This window comes from Lycorma delicatula, chromosome 2 (assembly GCF_047948215.1).
Source record: "Lycorma delicatula isolate Av1 chromosome 2, ASM4794821v1, whole genome shotgun sequence".
In the NCBI taxonomy this organism is placed as follows: domain Eukaryota; kingdom Metazoa; phylum Arthropoda; class Insecta; order Hemiptera; family Fulgoridae; genus Lycorma; species Lycorma delicatula.
This window is the reverse complement of record NC_134456.1, coordinates 121,737,510-121,753,709: the sequence shown is the minus strand read 5'-3', so window position 1 is coordinate 121,753,709 and position 16,200 is coordinate 121,737,510. Positions and strand designations below refer to the sequence as shown.

The window sequence follows — 16,200 nt, the reverse complement described above, 5'->3', positions numbered from 1 at the left end:
TAAAATAACAGAATACTCCAATAAATTTGAATGTGGCATAAACAGGATACAGCTGGACTCATCAGATGGTAGTTGTGCAAATGATAAGCAGACGTTTGTGTTCTAGTATTTATTCCGATAAATATAGATTAATAAACCATTTCTTCTAATTTGTATTTAATAATACATTATACACATCGCATTTGAAGTGCATACATATACTACTTCATGGATAAAAAAGGAACTGTGCAGGCATTTGGCTGGATAGATCAAGGGAAACCATGGTAAAACTTTGATAAAAAAATTAACAAAAATATAATAATAATAATAATAAACAATAATAAAAGTAACATAAAATAATAATAATAATAGCAACATCACAAAATTTACAGTTAATTATACATATTATATAGTTATATATTTTCAGCACCATATCTTAAATTCATTTTTCTAATATATTACTACACTGATAAAAAAGGAATTCTTCCAGCATTTAGCTGGATAGATCAGGGGAAACCATGGTAAAATTTTGATCAGAGCAGCATCATAGTTTATTATAAAGATTTTATATCAATCTGACAATAAGTTGAGTTCATTCTTCTGTTAAACAACAGAAATATATATAAAACAGTAATACATTAACAACTAACAGTTGAGGATTAAGGCAATCAAATACGCAAAAAATAATTAGTTAAGTATTTAATAATATTTTATTGTTTAAAATATAAGGAAATTTATTTAAGCCACGGAAAGTAAAACTAACTGTTCGGGCATTTACCCTACTGGACCAAGGGAAACCGTGGTAAAACCTTGGTCAGAAGAGCTTACAATATTTTATGTCTGTAATATGCTACAGTATTAAAGGCATATACATAGTAAAAGAAATTTATTGGCGATACGTTCACTGTATATTATTTATACATTTAATGAGCTTTTAAACAATAAAATTTGATGAATTTTAATCGTTACTTCTTGAATATCATACATCCTTTATATCCTGTAACAAAAAAATTAAATTTTAAGATGAACATTTAATAAAATACTGTATTATGATAGCCTGACATACTAAACACAAACTCAAGGATTTAAATCACAGATAAAAGGATACTAGGTCTTGGCAAGAATACCAGGGATCACAAAAGAAGAAATAACAAAAATTTAATTCAAATCCATTTTAAAAAAAAATTTCCTTTTTTTATACATTAATATCACTTTACTAATATAAATTAATCTCATTCAATTTGGAACTGTCTTGCATTGATTAATATAAGATTGGTTGATTAAGAACAATTATCAAAAGAATAACCAGTTTTGTAACTCAACTTGTAATTTATTAAGGGACAGTACTAATCAAACAAATTCCACTAAACATTTTATTATAACTTTAGTTTTAGTTACGCTTAAAAAAAACTTGTTTTTGTGGAAACTAAAGAGTTGACAATTTACAACTGGGAGTGTAAAGTAAATGATAATTAATAATTCAGTTGATAATAAATACAGAATTTGCATGTTGACATTAATTAGTTCCTTTTTTGAGCTTAGTGAACTCAAGACAAAAAATAAATCTTGACATCATAGAAGGTGATAAAATGAATTTAAATAAAAGAAAATAAAAGTCTAAAAAGTTAAGTAAAAGTCACCACTGTTATGATGTTACCTATCTTAAAAGTGGTCTGGAACCCCCTTAATATGTAGTCAAATAGTTTATTTAGTCCGCATTATGTCACTTTGTATAATATGTTGTATTTGTTAAAATTAGTGCAATTTTAAATTCCATTCTGTTCCATCATATTTGCAATTACAATAACATTCTATTTGTTAAGTTTCCTGTTACGGTTAATATCTTTGTTCATTAGTTTTGAACCTGTAATACGTGATTTTCAACGTTTGATCCTGATGTTAAATGTAATGTTTTTTAAACAAGTGGTCCTGTTTTAACTTTTTGATATCTTGTCAGCATGTTTGTGATAGATTTATGTTCAACATGTTTATGATGTTTAAGAAATTTTGAATGTTTCTTTACTGTTTAGGCAAAACAAATTTTCATATTTTCTCCTTATCATAAAAAATTATTATTTATTGGTTTTTCAAAATAAAACAGAATAACTTAATAATTTATAAATCATTTAACACAACAGAACAAAAAAAAATTTGGAACTGAGATAAAAGTAGGCGAATTAGAATGTATTTTTATGCTGAATCTTAAAAATGAAATCAGTTTTTCTTCATCACCCTCAGATTTTTAGTTATGACTTTTCAAATATTGAGAAACTTCTTAAATAACACAAGCCTGCAAAATTTGGGTTGTGTAATGTTTTCTTAACATTTTAGTGACTGATTTCTATGTATATTTTAGCACTGAATCAGAAAATAACCTTCACTTTTTTCCATCACGTCAGAATTTTTTGCAAATCGCAAATTTCAAAATTTGTAAAATGTTGAAAAATTGTGAAACTGTGATACTATAACATAGACATAAAACGTTTTTTAATAATAAATTCACTTTCTTGGCTTATACTGTGCATTCTTATAACTAAACTGTTGAATGGTCAGAAGAGGTGGGTCAGGAAGTGGTTTGGGTTGATGGCGATGAGATGGTGGGAGGAGCTCGGTTGACAGGTTGTGACAAGACTTAACAACATGTAACATGTTTATTGGCAGCTATCTGCACCACTCATGCACTATGCATCTACTATCAGTGCTGTTTCAACCATCAGTGAGCTCAAATCAAGTTTTTTCCATCCTCCATGATTATAAATGTGTTTTTGTTAACGGAAAACATAGTTTCAGGCCATAAAGCAAATTTCTGTTTTCAAAAAAGCTTCAACAGACTGCAAAAATTCTGCAGATTCTTTTTCTTAATTTGTAGCGAGTTAATGGTGGAAAAAAGATATAAAAAGTTTCTTTCGACAAGTGTACCTCACATAATTCGGAGTGAAAATAAGAGATCAAGACAAAACTTGAGCATCCCATTATGTTTGCTACCCATGTGTTTAAGGACTTAGATGGTGGTCAAAGGGTGAAAAAGAAGTGTTCAGATTTCGAGTTCCAATGGTATGGTAGGAGCCAGAGCCATGAAATCACACCAATGATTTTTACTTCTGTTTGACTGGTGTTCACAGTTTTAATTTGAAGAATAAAAAAAGAATCATCTATCCAAATATGCCATTTGCTTTACACCCGGTTCCTTATGGTCTAGACGTACCAGTGTCAATTCCACCAGAAAATTTACCTGAAATAGATGGTTCCATAACTGATTTAAATTAAGATAACATTGAAGAGTACAAATCTGGAGATAGCTGCACACCATAGCTTTATTCACAGTCTATGTATACATCTGATCAAAGAAAATTCAGAATTGCTTGGTTTGATGCTTAAAGAGAAGAACCTGCTAGCAGTCAGCACCTCGTTTTCCTGATTCACGTACAGAAAAAAGGATTTTCTACCATATGTTTTGGAAGAAGGAAAATTAGTCTTCTGCACTGATATAGTGAACTTTTAATTTATGTAACATTCCTTACAAAAGTAGTGGTTGGAGAGTGTTCATAGATTCATCCAAAAGAAGCTTCAAAGTTATCTTTCCTCACAATGTGAATACGTGTCCGTCAATACCAGTCAAACGTTCTGTCCATTTAAAAGAGGATTACAATGATTTGGAATTCATTTTCAATAAAATTAAATGATTGTGTTTGTGTTAAGGATTATGTGCGACAATCTCAAAATAATATCGATGCTCTTACAACAGCAAGGAGGATACACAAAGTTTCCTTGTTTTATGTGTGAGTAGGGTAGCAAAGACAATGAAAATGATTGGATAAGGAAAGATTGGTCAAATAGAACTTCATTAGAACCTGGAACCAAAATTTGCTCTGAAAAGTTTTCATATATCTGAATAGAGTTCTTCTTCAATCTCTGCATATCAAGTTAAGGTTGATGAAGCAATTTGTCAATGCCTTACCAAAAGAAGGTAAATGTTTTAAATATATCTGTGACAAATTTACAGTCCATCAACCGCCAAACTAAGAGAGGGTGTGTTTACTTGTCCTGACATTAGAAAACTTCTTAAAGATGGTAATTTGAGAAACAAATGAAAGTTGCAGATAAAGAAACCTGTGGAGCCTTTAAAGATGTAGTAATCAAGTCTCCGGGCAATAAGAAGAATTTGAACTTCAAATCAATCATTGAAAACTTGCTGTAGAAGTACAAAAATTTAGGATGTTCCATGAGCTTGAAGTTTCACTTCCTAAATTCACTTGTGGACTAGGACTATTTTCCTAAAAAGCTGGGTGTCGTTAGTGAAGCGATGGGTGAGAGATTTCATCAGGACATGAAAGAAATTGAAAGAAGGTATCAAGGAAAGTATTACTACGATGATGGCAGACTATTGCTCGATGTTATACAGGGATGAACCCTACAGGGAACATAGAAGGAAAAGTGCCAAGCAAAGTGTAAGCCATCCAAATAAACTTCGACACATGGAATAGAAATGTAAGTATTTTACATACTTCATTATTAAGGGAGGGTGAATAGAAGGAATAGTGTATACTTCATCATTAACAGTGTGGGTGATGAGGGGGGAATATTTTCCAAAGGCATGAGTTACCTCATAAAAATGAATTAAATAAACAAATAAAAATAAATTAATTTAAAATGAACTATAATAGAAATTAGGCTTATTTTGTGGAAATTTTCATTAGAAACAAAGGGGTCAGTGACTGCCCTACCAACCTCTTCAACCACTCGATTGTTCAACTATAAGAATGCATAGTATAAGCCATAAAAGTGAATATATTACATTAATTTATTATAAAAAAAAAGTTTTATATCTATTTTCTTGTATCACATTTTCACAATTTGTCAACTTTTTACAAATCTTGAAATTCACGATTTGCAAAAAAGCCCGACGTAATGGGAAAAAAGAAGGTTATTTTCGGATTCAGCAGTAGAAAATACATAAGAATCAATTATTAAAAACTAAAAACATAACTCATCGCTGGCTTGTGTAATAGAATACAAAAATAATTATAATTACAATTAAAATAGGAATTAGTGAGGTTCGGTGGGAAGAGGAAGGCGACTTTTGTTCAGGCGATTTTCGAATAATTAACTCAGCTTCAAATAATGGGTAGGCAGGAGTAGGTTTGATAATGAACAAGAAGATAGGGAAGAGAGTAGAGTATTTCAAAACACATAGCGATAGAATCATTGTAATAAGGATAAAATCAAAACCTAAACCGACAACGATTGTTAACGTCTATATGCCTACAAGCGCCCATGATGATGATGAGGTAGAGTGTGTATACGAAGAAATTTATGAAGCAATTAAACATGTAAAAGGAGATGAAAATTTAATAATAGTTGGAGATTGGAATGCAAGCATTGGAAAAGGCAAGGAAGGAAATATAGTAGGTGAATACGGACTGGGCAAAAGGAATGAAAGAGGGGACCGACTTATAGAGTTTTGCACGAACTATAATTTAGTAATTGCCAACACCCAATTTAAATATCATAATAGAAGAATATACACTTGGAAAAATCCAGGCGATACTGCAAGGTATCAGATAGATTATATCATGGTTAAGCAAAGATTTAGGAATCAACTCGTTGACTGCAAAACATACCCGGGAGCAGACAATGATAGCAACCATAGTTTGGTGTTAATGAAATGTAGATTGGGGTTTAAAAACCTGAAGAAAAGGTGTCAGATGAATCGGTGGAATTTAGAGAAGCTTGAGGAAGAGGAGGTAAAGAAGATTTTGAGGAGGACATCGCAAGAGGTCTGAGTAAAAAAGATAAGGTAGAAAATGTAGAAGAAGAATGGGAGAATGTTAAAAGGGAAATTCTTAAATCAGCAGAAGCAAACTTAGGCGGAATAAAGAGAACTGGCAGAAAACCTTGGGTTTCAGACGATATATTGCAGCTGATGGATGAACGTAGAAAATATAAGAATGCTAGTGATGAAGAAAGTAAAAGGAACTATCGGCAATTAAGAAATGCTATTAACAGGAAGTGCAAACTGGCGAAAGAAGAGTGGGTTAAAGAAAAGTGTTCAGAAGTGGAAAGAGAAATGAACATTGGTAAAATAGACGGAGCATACAGGAAAGTTAAGGAAAATTTTGGGGTACATAAATTAAAATCTAATAATGTGATAAACAAAGATGGTACACCAATATATAATACAAAAGGTAAAATCGATAGATGGGTGGAATATATTGAAGAGTTATACGGAGGAAATGAATTAGAAAATGGTGTTATAGAGGAAGAAGAGGAAGTTGAGGAGGATGAAATGGGAGAAACAATACTGAGATCTGAATTTAAGAGAGCATTAAACGATTTAAATGGCAGAAAGGCTCCTGGAATAGACAGAATACCTGTAGAATTACTGCGCAGTGCAGGTGAGGAAGCGATTGATAGATTATACAAACTGGTGTGTAATATTTATGATTCATGATACCAAAGAAAGCAGGGGCAGATAAATGTGAAGAATACAGAACAATTAGTTTAACTAGTCATGCATCAAAAATCTTAACTAGAATTCTATACAGAAGAATTGAGAGGAGAGTGGAAGAAGTGTTAGGAGAAGACCAATTTGGTTTCAGGAAAAGTATAGGGACAAGGGAAGAATTTTAGGCCTCAGATTAATAGTAGAAGGAAGATTAAAGAAAAACAAACCAACATACTTGGCGTTTATAGACCTAGAAAAGGCATTCAATAACGTAGACTGGAATAAAATGTTTAGCATTTTATTTTATTTTAACAGTAATAATTGAAGAACATAAGAAAGAAGCCGTAATAAGAAAGGGAGCCCGACAAGGATGTTCCCTATCTCCGTTACTTTTTAATCTTTACATGGAACTAGCAGTTAATGATGTTAAAGAACAATTTAGATTCACAGTAACAGTACAAGGTGAAAAGATAAAGATGCTACGATTTGCTGATGATATAGTAATTCTAGCCGACAGTAAAAAGGATTTAGAAGAAACAATGAACGGCATAGATGGAGTCCTCCGCACGAACTATCGCGTGAAAATAAACAAGAACAAAACAAAAGTAATGAAATGTAGTAGAAATAACAAAGATGGACCACTGAATGTGAAAATAGGAGTAGAATAGATTATGGAGGTAGAAGAATTTTGTTATTTGGGAAGTAGAATTACTAAAAATGGACGAAGCAGGAGAGATATAAAATGCCGAATAGCACAAGCGAAACGAGCCTTCAGTAAGAAATATAATTTGTTTACATCAAAAATTAATTTAAATGTCAGGAAAAGTTTTTTGAGAGTATATGTTTGGAGTGTCGCTTATATGGAAGTGAAGCTTGGACGATCGGAGTATCTGAGAAGAAAAGATTAGAAGCTTTTGAAATGTGGTGCTATAGGAGAATGTTAAAAATCAGAAGGGTGGATAAAGTGACAAATGAAGAGGTATTGCGGCAAATAGATGAAGAAAGAAGCGTTTGGAAAAATTTAGCCAAAAGAAGAGACAGACTTATAGGCCACATACTGAGGCATCCTGGAATAGTCGCTTTAATATTGGAAGGACAGGTAGAAGGAAAAAATTGTGTAGGCAGGCCACGTTTGGAATATGTAAAACAAATTGTTAGGAATGTAGGATGTAGAGGGTATACTGAAATGAAGCGACTAGCGCTAGATAGGGAATCTTGGAGAGCTGCATCAAACCAGTCAAATGACTGAAGACAAAAAAAAAACAATTAAAATTACTACATTTATTTTGCAGACATTTAGTTTTATCTTTTTTTTTTTTTCTTACTTTCCTTTTGTGTTCGGTGAAGTCTTCTCTTTTTATTATCCAGAAGTAGTCTCTCTTCATAAATTCACCCCATCTGCCTCGTCACCCAAGTTTAAAGTTCAATAACGCACCAAATGGTAATGAATAGCGAGATATGAAAAGGCGATTGCTTCTTTTTATTGCTTTAAATATTATCTATCGCCTTTCTTATTTTGATTACATTGTTACTGGATTAATCTCTGATGGCGTTGAATGGTAAATGAATAGCAAGATACGGAAAGGCGATTGCTTCCATTGTTCTCCCCATTGTAAATGTATTGGGTGGATGTACATTTAAAAACAAATTTAAACATGGTTCTCTATTGCCAATCACCGTTAGATATATTGTATGCGGCCCATCTAATTGTGGTAGAACAAATGTAGTTTTTAATCTTTCAGTTCAAGAAAACGGTGTTCGTTTTCAAAACTTGTACATTTTCTCAAAATCGCTTCATCAACCTCTCCATAGAATGTTGTCAAATTTAACGATGATGAATCCTGAAACGGGCTATTATGAATATACTGAAAACGATCAAGTCCCTCAACCAGAGGCGATTGAACCGCATTCAAAAATGATTTTTGATGATGTAATAGAGAGAAACAAAATAACATCGGTGCTTATTTTGCACGGGGACGTCGTAATAAAATTGATTGTTTTTATCTAACACAAACATATACCAAAATACCAAAACAACTCGTACGTGACAATTGCAATTTTTTAATTTTATTCAAACAAGACAATTTAAATTTAAAACACATTTACGATGATCATGTAAACGTCGACATGTCTTTTGATGATTATAAATCGATGTGCGATCAAGTTTGAAATACAAACCGATATAATTTTCTAGCCATCGACAAAAAAAAGGGTAAAAATAAAGGTCGATATGGAAACAATATCGATAAATTCATCATTATTGAACGTAACGTTTAACATAACGTATAACGTAATGTTTAACATTCTAACGTAACGTTTAAGTTAATAAAATGATCGTTTTTAAGTTCCTTTTTTGTCTTTATAGAGTAATGAAAAAGGAGAAACAAATGATTGAAATTGATAAACTTAATAAAAATTTTAAACATAAACATGCAGCCTTTATAATGGGTTTGGCCGAAGAAGAAGCTTTATAATATAACGTAACGTACAATGACAACAGATATCAAGCCGATGATGATGTTGTAATTTGTGGTCGATTGTGTTTGGAATTTTTATCGGAATAAATTGTACATTTTAATTTTTATTTTTCTCATTTTAGACATGTCGAGTTTATTGTCGATCGATGGAAACGATTCGTCGATTAAAAAAACTTTTTTTTTCCTCCGATAGAACTTTCAAAAGGCCAATACGAATCGGGCTTAAAACGTGTTGACATTAACAATTGTTGACGACACAGGCTTAAGACGTGTTGGCCGTCGGTGACGGCCAACACGATTCCAAATGTTGAAGAAAACAAAAATAATAAATTGTGTTTTGCGTTCGACAAGGACGTTAAAAAAGATGAAAATAACAATTATGAATTTACAAAGAAAAATTACATAATACCGACGGGTAGTTATGAAATTGAAGATGTCGGTGAATATATACAAAATGAAATGAAGAAAATTAAAAAATCAATCGCGTTAAAGGCGAATACCAATACGTTACAATGTGAAATTAAAAGCACCGTGTGGATAGATTTTTCAGAACAGATTCAAGTATTGGCAATCTATTGGGCTATGGGGCGAGAATTTGCAAACCAAATCAAACACATCATTCAGATCGAATAATAAATATCGCTTCTTTAAATGTAATACGTGTAAAATGTAATATTATTTCGGGCGGATATAAAAACGAGAAACAAGATTGCATTTTGTATGATTTCCCACTGAGTGTCGATCTGGTGAAACGATTGAAAAATGTCCATTTTATATTACACTCGTACCGGTAGATGAAAAAGAAATTACCAACTTGATAATAAAATTGACCGATGAAAACGATCAGTTGTTAAATTTACGCGGCGAACGAGTAAGCATGGCGTTGGTATTGAGAGAATGCGAATAAGTTGTTGCAATTTGATTTTTATTTTATTTTTATTAGAAATGCCATATAAAAGTGACTGTGATGACGATGTTAAATATAAACTAACAGAGGAAAGCATTAAGAAATTAAAATCTCTAGGATTTGAAATTGTCGGTGGAAAATTAAAAAGCACCAATAAGTTGTTGAAATGAAAAATAATTTATTTTTATATAGAGATGAATTATTTAAAGTCGCGTCTACTGACGAATCGTTAACATATAAACACACCCCGTTCGAAAACAACTTTAAAACGGATGATAAAATTATAATAATAATAAATCAACCGGAGGAGTATACCGTTCCGGGCTACAGTTGTCTACGTATTCGTGGGAAACTTGGTGAAAATAATAAAAAATCAACAACACCAGAATTGGTTAATTTTGGCGGGGCCTTTCTATTCGATGAGATTGTTTACAAAATAACGGTCAAGAGGTGGCCAGCACGAAGAACGTAGCCGTGACCTCTATTATGAAAAATGTAATTTTAATGACAAACAATTCGATTCTATTGTTACTGGTTCAAATAAAATTAATATAGACGACAATGGGGCGTTTTAATAATTATAAAACAACAGGCAAGAATTGTTATTGAAACGAACTAGTGATGATGTAAACGCTATACTGACCACGGTTTCAGATCATAAATCTAGACTAGAAATAACAGATGTTGCATGGCTTGTACCATATTTAAAAGGTATCGCGTCAATATCGGTTGGAATTGGCCAAATTGAGAGAAAAAAATGACGAATTGCGCATACCGTTTTGCAGTTAGGAAATTCATCAGAATCCAATAGTGCCACAGACAAAATCTACGGTTTGGAATGTAAAAACATCATCACAATTGGACAAATCTAGATCGTTATTGTAGACTTTCAAACCGATAGATTTTAAAGCTACTAAAAATGCATCGGAATTTGATTCGTGCAACGTTAAAAATATTAAAGTATTTATAAATTCAAACTGTTATCCGTACGAAGATTTAGAGGGAAATTAATATTGAAGTTGAAGAGAATTTTAAACCAAATACAATCGCGTATTGTTTATTAATATATGAAAATGTAGCGGCTTACTCGCCGTTAACCGGCAAAGTAATAAAACAACCTTCATAAGTAGAAATTATTTTATTTGTTATTTTTAATGTAATGAATAATTTACTCATATACGGGATCGATCTTCTTTAATGTATTGAATAACTTACTCGGGTTCTGGATCAATCTTTTAACGTGTTGATTTATTGAAGAAAACAGAGTCGTGTTTTGGTGTGCTTTTTGTAGTATATAGACGCTTTCGTGGTGAAAATTTAACTGGAAAGTGGCGGTGCTCTCCGTGAAAAAAAACCTCAGGTTCTAGATCAGTGACTTGTGCTCAGAACTGGTCGGCCAGATCCAAAGGCTGAGGTTTCTATACTACTACAATCGCTGTGAAAACATGTTTTATATTAAAATTAATTGAAGTATATTAGTTCATTCCCAGTCAAGAACATTTGCGGAGATGTATGCATTATCAAAACAGCTTTTTAATACTCGTACGACAGATCAATAACAGAAAGTAAAATTAAAAATTGTAGATACAGTTTTTTGCTCTTTTAGTCCTTTAAACAAATAACCGCTCTCCTAATAATAACAACATGACTTCCTTGTACGCCTATTAAATTACATTTACACAAGAAAAGTACATAAAATTTTATTTCATTAAAAACTGCTGATATTTTTTCACTTTGTTGTTTCTTTTTTATTATTATTATTATTCATCGTAATTTTTTTTTACAGTGAGAGGTTAATTATTAATAAATCAATATATTTAAATAAAAAAAGAAAGGTTAAAAAAAGGAGATGAAGTCTGATTCGAATCAATGTGCCTACGCCTAAAATCCAAATATTTCATTAATTAAAATTTTACTTGACTATAACTACGGAACCGATGAAATAAGTACCGCTTATTACACATCGTTGAAATGCTCTCAATGAGGGCTTATAACTGCGGTTAAGAAAAAGTCAAAATACAAATTTGCCTGGATTTTGGGCTTTTTTGGACACTTTTGGTTTAGTCGATTGCAACCAAAAGGAAAGGTGCACAATTTATGTCTGAACAGTCGTATATACAAAATTTCAACATACTACGGCTAATCGTTTTTGAGTTATACGAGATATGTTCGTGCAGACGTCACGCCGAAACTAGTCAAAATGAATTCAGGGATGGTCAAAATGGATATTTCCGTTGAAATCTGAAAAGCGAAATTTCTCGCGATTACAATACTTCCTTTGCTTTATAAAAGGAAGTAACAACAAACGCTCCAAAAGTAATCTTAAAAACAAAATTTACTTTAAAAAAAAAAAATGTGTTTCTAGACTGATTTTAGAATAAAAGAAATCAGATAAATAACTTTTGTCGTTCTAGGATATTCTAATAAAAATATTTCCGTAGTATCTCAGCGTTTTTCCGTTGGTCTCGTGTTCGATCCCGGTAGGCGTGACATTTTTTCATGCGCTAAGAATTTTCATTTCCATATTCTCTCTTACAAGTTGCAAAAGCTTCTGTGGTGAATTAATCGGACCTTTTCTGTTTTCCTCCCGCAATGTTTTTTTTAACTTACGTATTACGTTTTAGTAATCGCTCAAACAAGAGAAATTATAAATATAATCTAACCAAACTTAACCAACGCTCGCTAGTCAAGGTTAGCGAGCGTACGTTAAGTTTGGTTAGATTATAATTATAAGCCCACCGAGTTGGTCTAGTGGTGAACGCGTCTTCCCAAATCAGCTGATTTGGAAGTCGAGAGTTCCAGCGTTCAATTCCTTGTAAAGTCAGTTATTTTTACACAGTTGAGTACTAGATCGTGGACACCGGTGTTCTTTGGCGGTTGGGTTTCAATTAACCACACATCTCAGGAACGATCGAACTGAGACTGTAAAAGACTACACTTCATTTACACTCATACATATCATCCTCTGAAGTATTATCTGAAAGGTAATTATCGGAGGCTAATCAGGAAAAAGAAAGAAAAGATTATAATTATAAGCGATAATGCTTATAATGTACCTCTCTCGGGTACATTTGGAAGATCAACGTTTGAATAAAATCGACACAGACTAATTACAGGCAGCGACACCAATGTCTAGTAATGCTGTACCAAATAACCAGACATGACCGATTACTAATACGTAATACGTAACGCAAAAAACCCGTTGAGGGGAAAACAGAAAAGGCCCCCGATCGGTTCATCATAAACAAAAAGTAAATGCGGTTTTAAAATATGTAAACTCACTTAAACCTTCGACTCGCTCGGCGATAAAATTCTATTAATGTTTGCACAGTATTCTATATTTCCGCTAGGACTTTTAGCACCGAGTCTTCCTGAACGCAAAGGAACGCAAGATGTATATCCCGCTATTAATCGCAAAACACAGTCAATAGTCTCTTGTTGCCGAGCCTTTCTTGATATAGGGCGGCTATTTGTTTATTAAAGTCGGTTACATATCGGTTTTGTTTACGGACGGAGTTGTGGATCGCGTTCCCATCCCTACAGCTATTAAATCGTATACGGGCTCAAATTAATTAGTTGTAATCGCACAAAATTCACGATAGACGACGAAAAGCAAAAATAATACTGGACAATGTCGTTTAATCGGTGATTAATAACCGGCTAGATACGGAATTATATGAACGCGAACAGTGTGGACGTGTTGTACTAGTTCAACGAGGCCGACTATATTGATATCGTTTAAATACAAAACGACTTGATACATTAATAACTTCAATATTACTGCTAGATTAATTAATTAATAACTATTCTCTATTCTTGACGGTTAAAGGAAGAGTACCGAAAATTCTTTTGAGCGGTTTTTTTGGTTTTCAGATTTTGAGTAATTTATACAAAATTTATAAATTTAATTAAACATTCCGATTCTGCCCGACAGTAGAAATTCAATAAGTTTATTTTTTATGTCGAATGTGATGTAGGCGGTAAATAAATTTATTTTTATCGGTGTAATAATGCGTTATATAAGTGACGTCATTATAAAATGAAAACAGATATGTTTAAAATCCTCCTCTATGAATCATGAGACCTTGCCGTTGGTGAGGGGGCTTGAGTGCTCAGGGATACAGAGTAGCTGGACCGAAGGTGCAACCATATCGGAGAGGTATCTGTTGAGAGCCAGACTAAGGAATGATTCCTGAAAGAGGGCAGCAGCTCTTTCAGTAGTTGTTAGGGGCGTGAGTCAGGACGACTTAAACGGCCGTATCAACATCACTCAGTCCTCTGAGTACTGCGCAGCTGAAAGCAATGGAAAACTACAGCTGCTTTTTTTCCAAGAAAATGTGGCTCTCTGCATTTTCACATAACAATAATGGAGGCGCCTTCCTTGGTAAAATATTCCGGAGATAAAATAATCCCCCGTTCGGATCTCCGGGTGGGGACTACTAAGGAAGGGGTCACCAGAAAATTAAAAAAACGACTAGCACTAGATAGGGAATCTTGGACAGCTGCATCAAACCAGTCAAATGACTGAAGACAAAAAAAAATGTTTAAAATTCATATTAATTATTTAAATGTATTAATACGTAATAATCCTAAGGTAAATTTATTAAATACTAGAAGACACGACGCTGCTTCGCTATTGCTAGATTTGAGAATATTTATAGCTTAAATGAACATAATTAAAAGTTTGATAAAACATTAAGGAACTTCACAAAATTTAACCTTTTCCTTTCCCTTTCTTCCCTTTTTTCCCGCGCGTAAATCGGTCCAGTAGTTTTTTAGTCTATAGCGGACATATGAACATTGCCTTACATATATATATATATATTTTTATATATATAGAAAAAGAAAGTCTGTTTCTATATTTGTTTCGTAAATATCACGACACCGGCGCCACCTAGCGGGTATAGTTTTTGAATAAAGTTTTCTTTTCACGTAACTAATGTATATTTTGAATATGAGCCAGATCGGTCCAAAAATACAATTTTTCTAAATATCTCAACCACAGTTTCACGCTATCGGATGAACGGTTTAGGAAGGCATAAGAAACACACAGACAGACAAACATTCATTTTTATATATATAGATAAAAGCCTTTTCTCGTACGCCGAAATATTGCGTCGAATTATATTAAGAGTTTCGTTGTATATTCTTATTTTTACTTCCTTGTACGAACTAAAGAAAGTATTGTAATCGCGAAAAATTTCAGTTTGCAGATTTCAACGGAAATGTCCATTTTGACTATCCTTAAATCCAGGTTGCCTAGTTTCGACGTGACGTCTGTACGTACGTATGTATATATGTATAAACGTATATCGCATAACTCGAAAACGATTAGCGGTAGTATGTTGAAATTTTGGATGTAGGATTGTTGTAAAATCTAGCTGTGCACCTCCCCTTTTCACTGCAATCGACTTAACCAAAAGTATCCAAAAAAACCTAAAATCCAAGGAAATTTTGGATTTTAGACTTTTTCTTAACCGTAGTAATAAGGTTTTATCGAGAGCTTTTCAACGATATATCATAAGTGGTATTTGTTTACAACGGTTTCAGAGTTATGGCCAAATGAAATCTTAATTAATGAAACATTTGGATCTATAAGGGGAAGGCACATCGGTTCGAGTCAGACTTCATCTCCTTTTATTTTTTTAACTTTTTTTAAAATTAAATATATTGATTTATTTATTAACTCCTGATTTAAAAAAAAATTACAATAAATAAATTATTCAATAATAACAATAAAAAAAATCTTAAGTTATTAGTGAAATAGAATTTTATGTACTTTTAAAAACGCGTATGTGTAATTTAATAGGCATTATTACATATGTGAATGTGTAATCAAATCTCCCAAAATAAAAAAATTGTTAAGGTTTCGACGAGTTTGCCGTCGGTTGAAAACATCAAAAAATCGAAAATCAAAATTCAACAATTTATTTATTTATAGTTCTTCAAAAAGATATCGTTCTAATTAAAAAAGTACAGATATGTATAAAAGACGAGATAATAATTTTTACGCCTTAAATCGAAAATGCAAAAACTTTTGCCGGCCCGATTTCATACTTTAAACGACTTCATAAATCGTAATAATTAATGATCCGTAAGCGAGCGTTCTACTTCCTGACTTGTTTTTCAAAGGTGATAATTCACAATGCAAATCATACGAGCGATCATTCTCTAGTTCTAAATCCTAATTAGTCATTTATAAGAAGTTGTACGGTATAAAATAATTTGATGCAATTCGGAAGTATCATGCAAAATAATGTGCATCTTATTTTATATATTTTTTTCGAATTTTTCTTGAAAATATACTTAACATTTTTATCTCTTAATTTTTAACGATGTTTAAAGTTAATGAAAAAAATTTTGATTATTATTTTTAATTCATGACAGTATCA

General features: G+C 32.4%; 1 long non-coding RNA gene across 1 annotated transcript in view; it reads right to left on the bottom strand.

The window, feature by feature from the left end:
* Positions 1-294: 294 nt before the first annotated feature.
* LOC142320243 (uncharacterized) overlaps positions 295-16,200 on the bottom strand; it is a 28,724-nt gene continuing 12,818 nt past the window's right edge. Inside the window, exon 2 of the long non-coding RNA XR_012755325.1 lies at positions 295-976. This is a non-coding gene — a long non-coding RNA (uncharacterized LOC142320243). The remainder of the gene's footprint in view (positions 977-16,200) is intronic.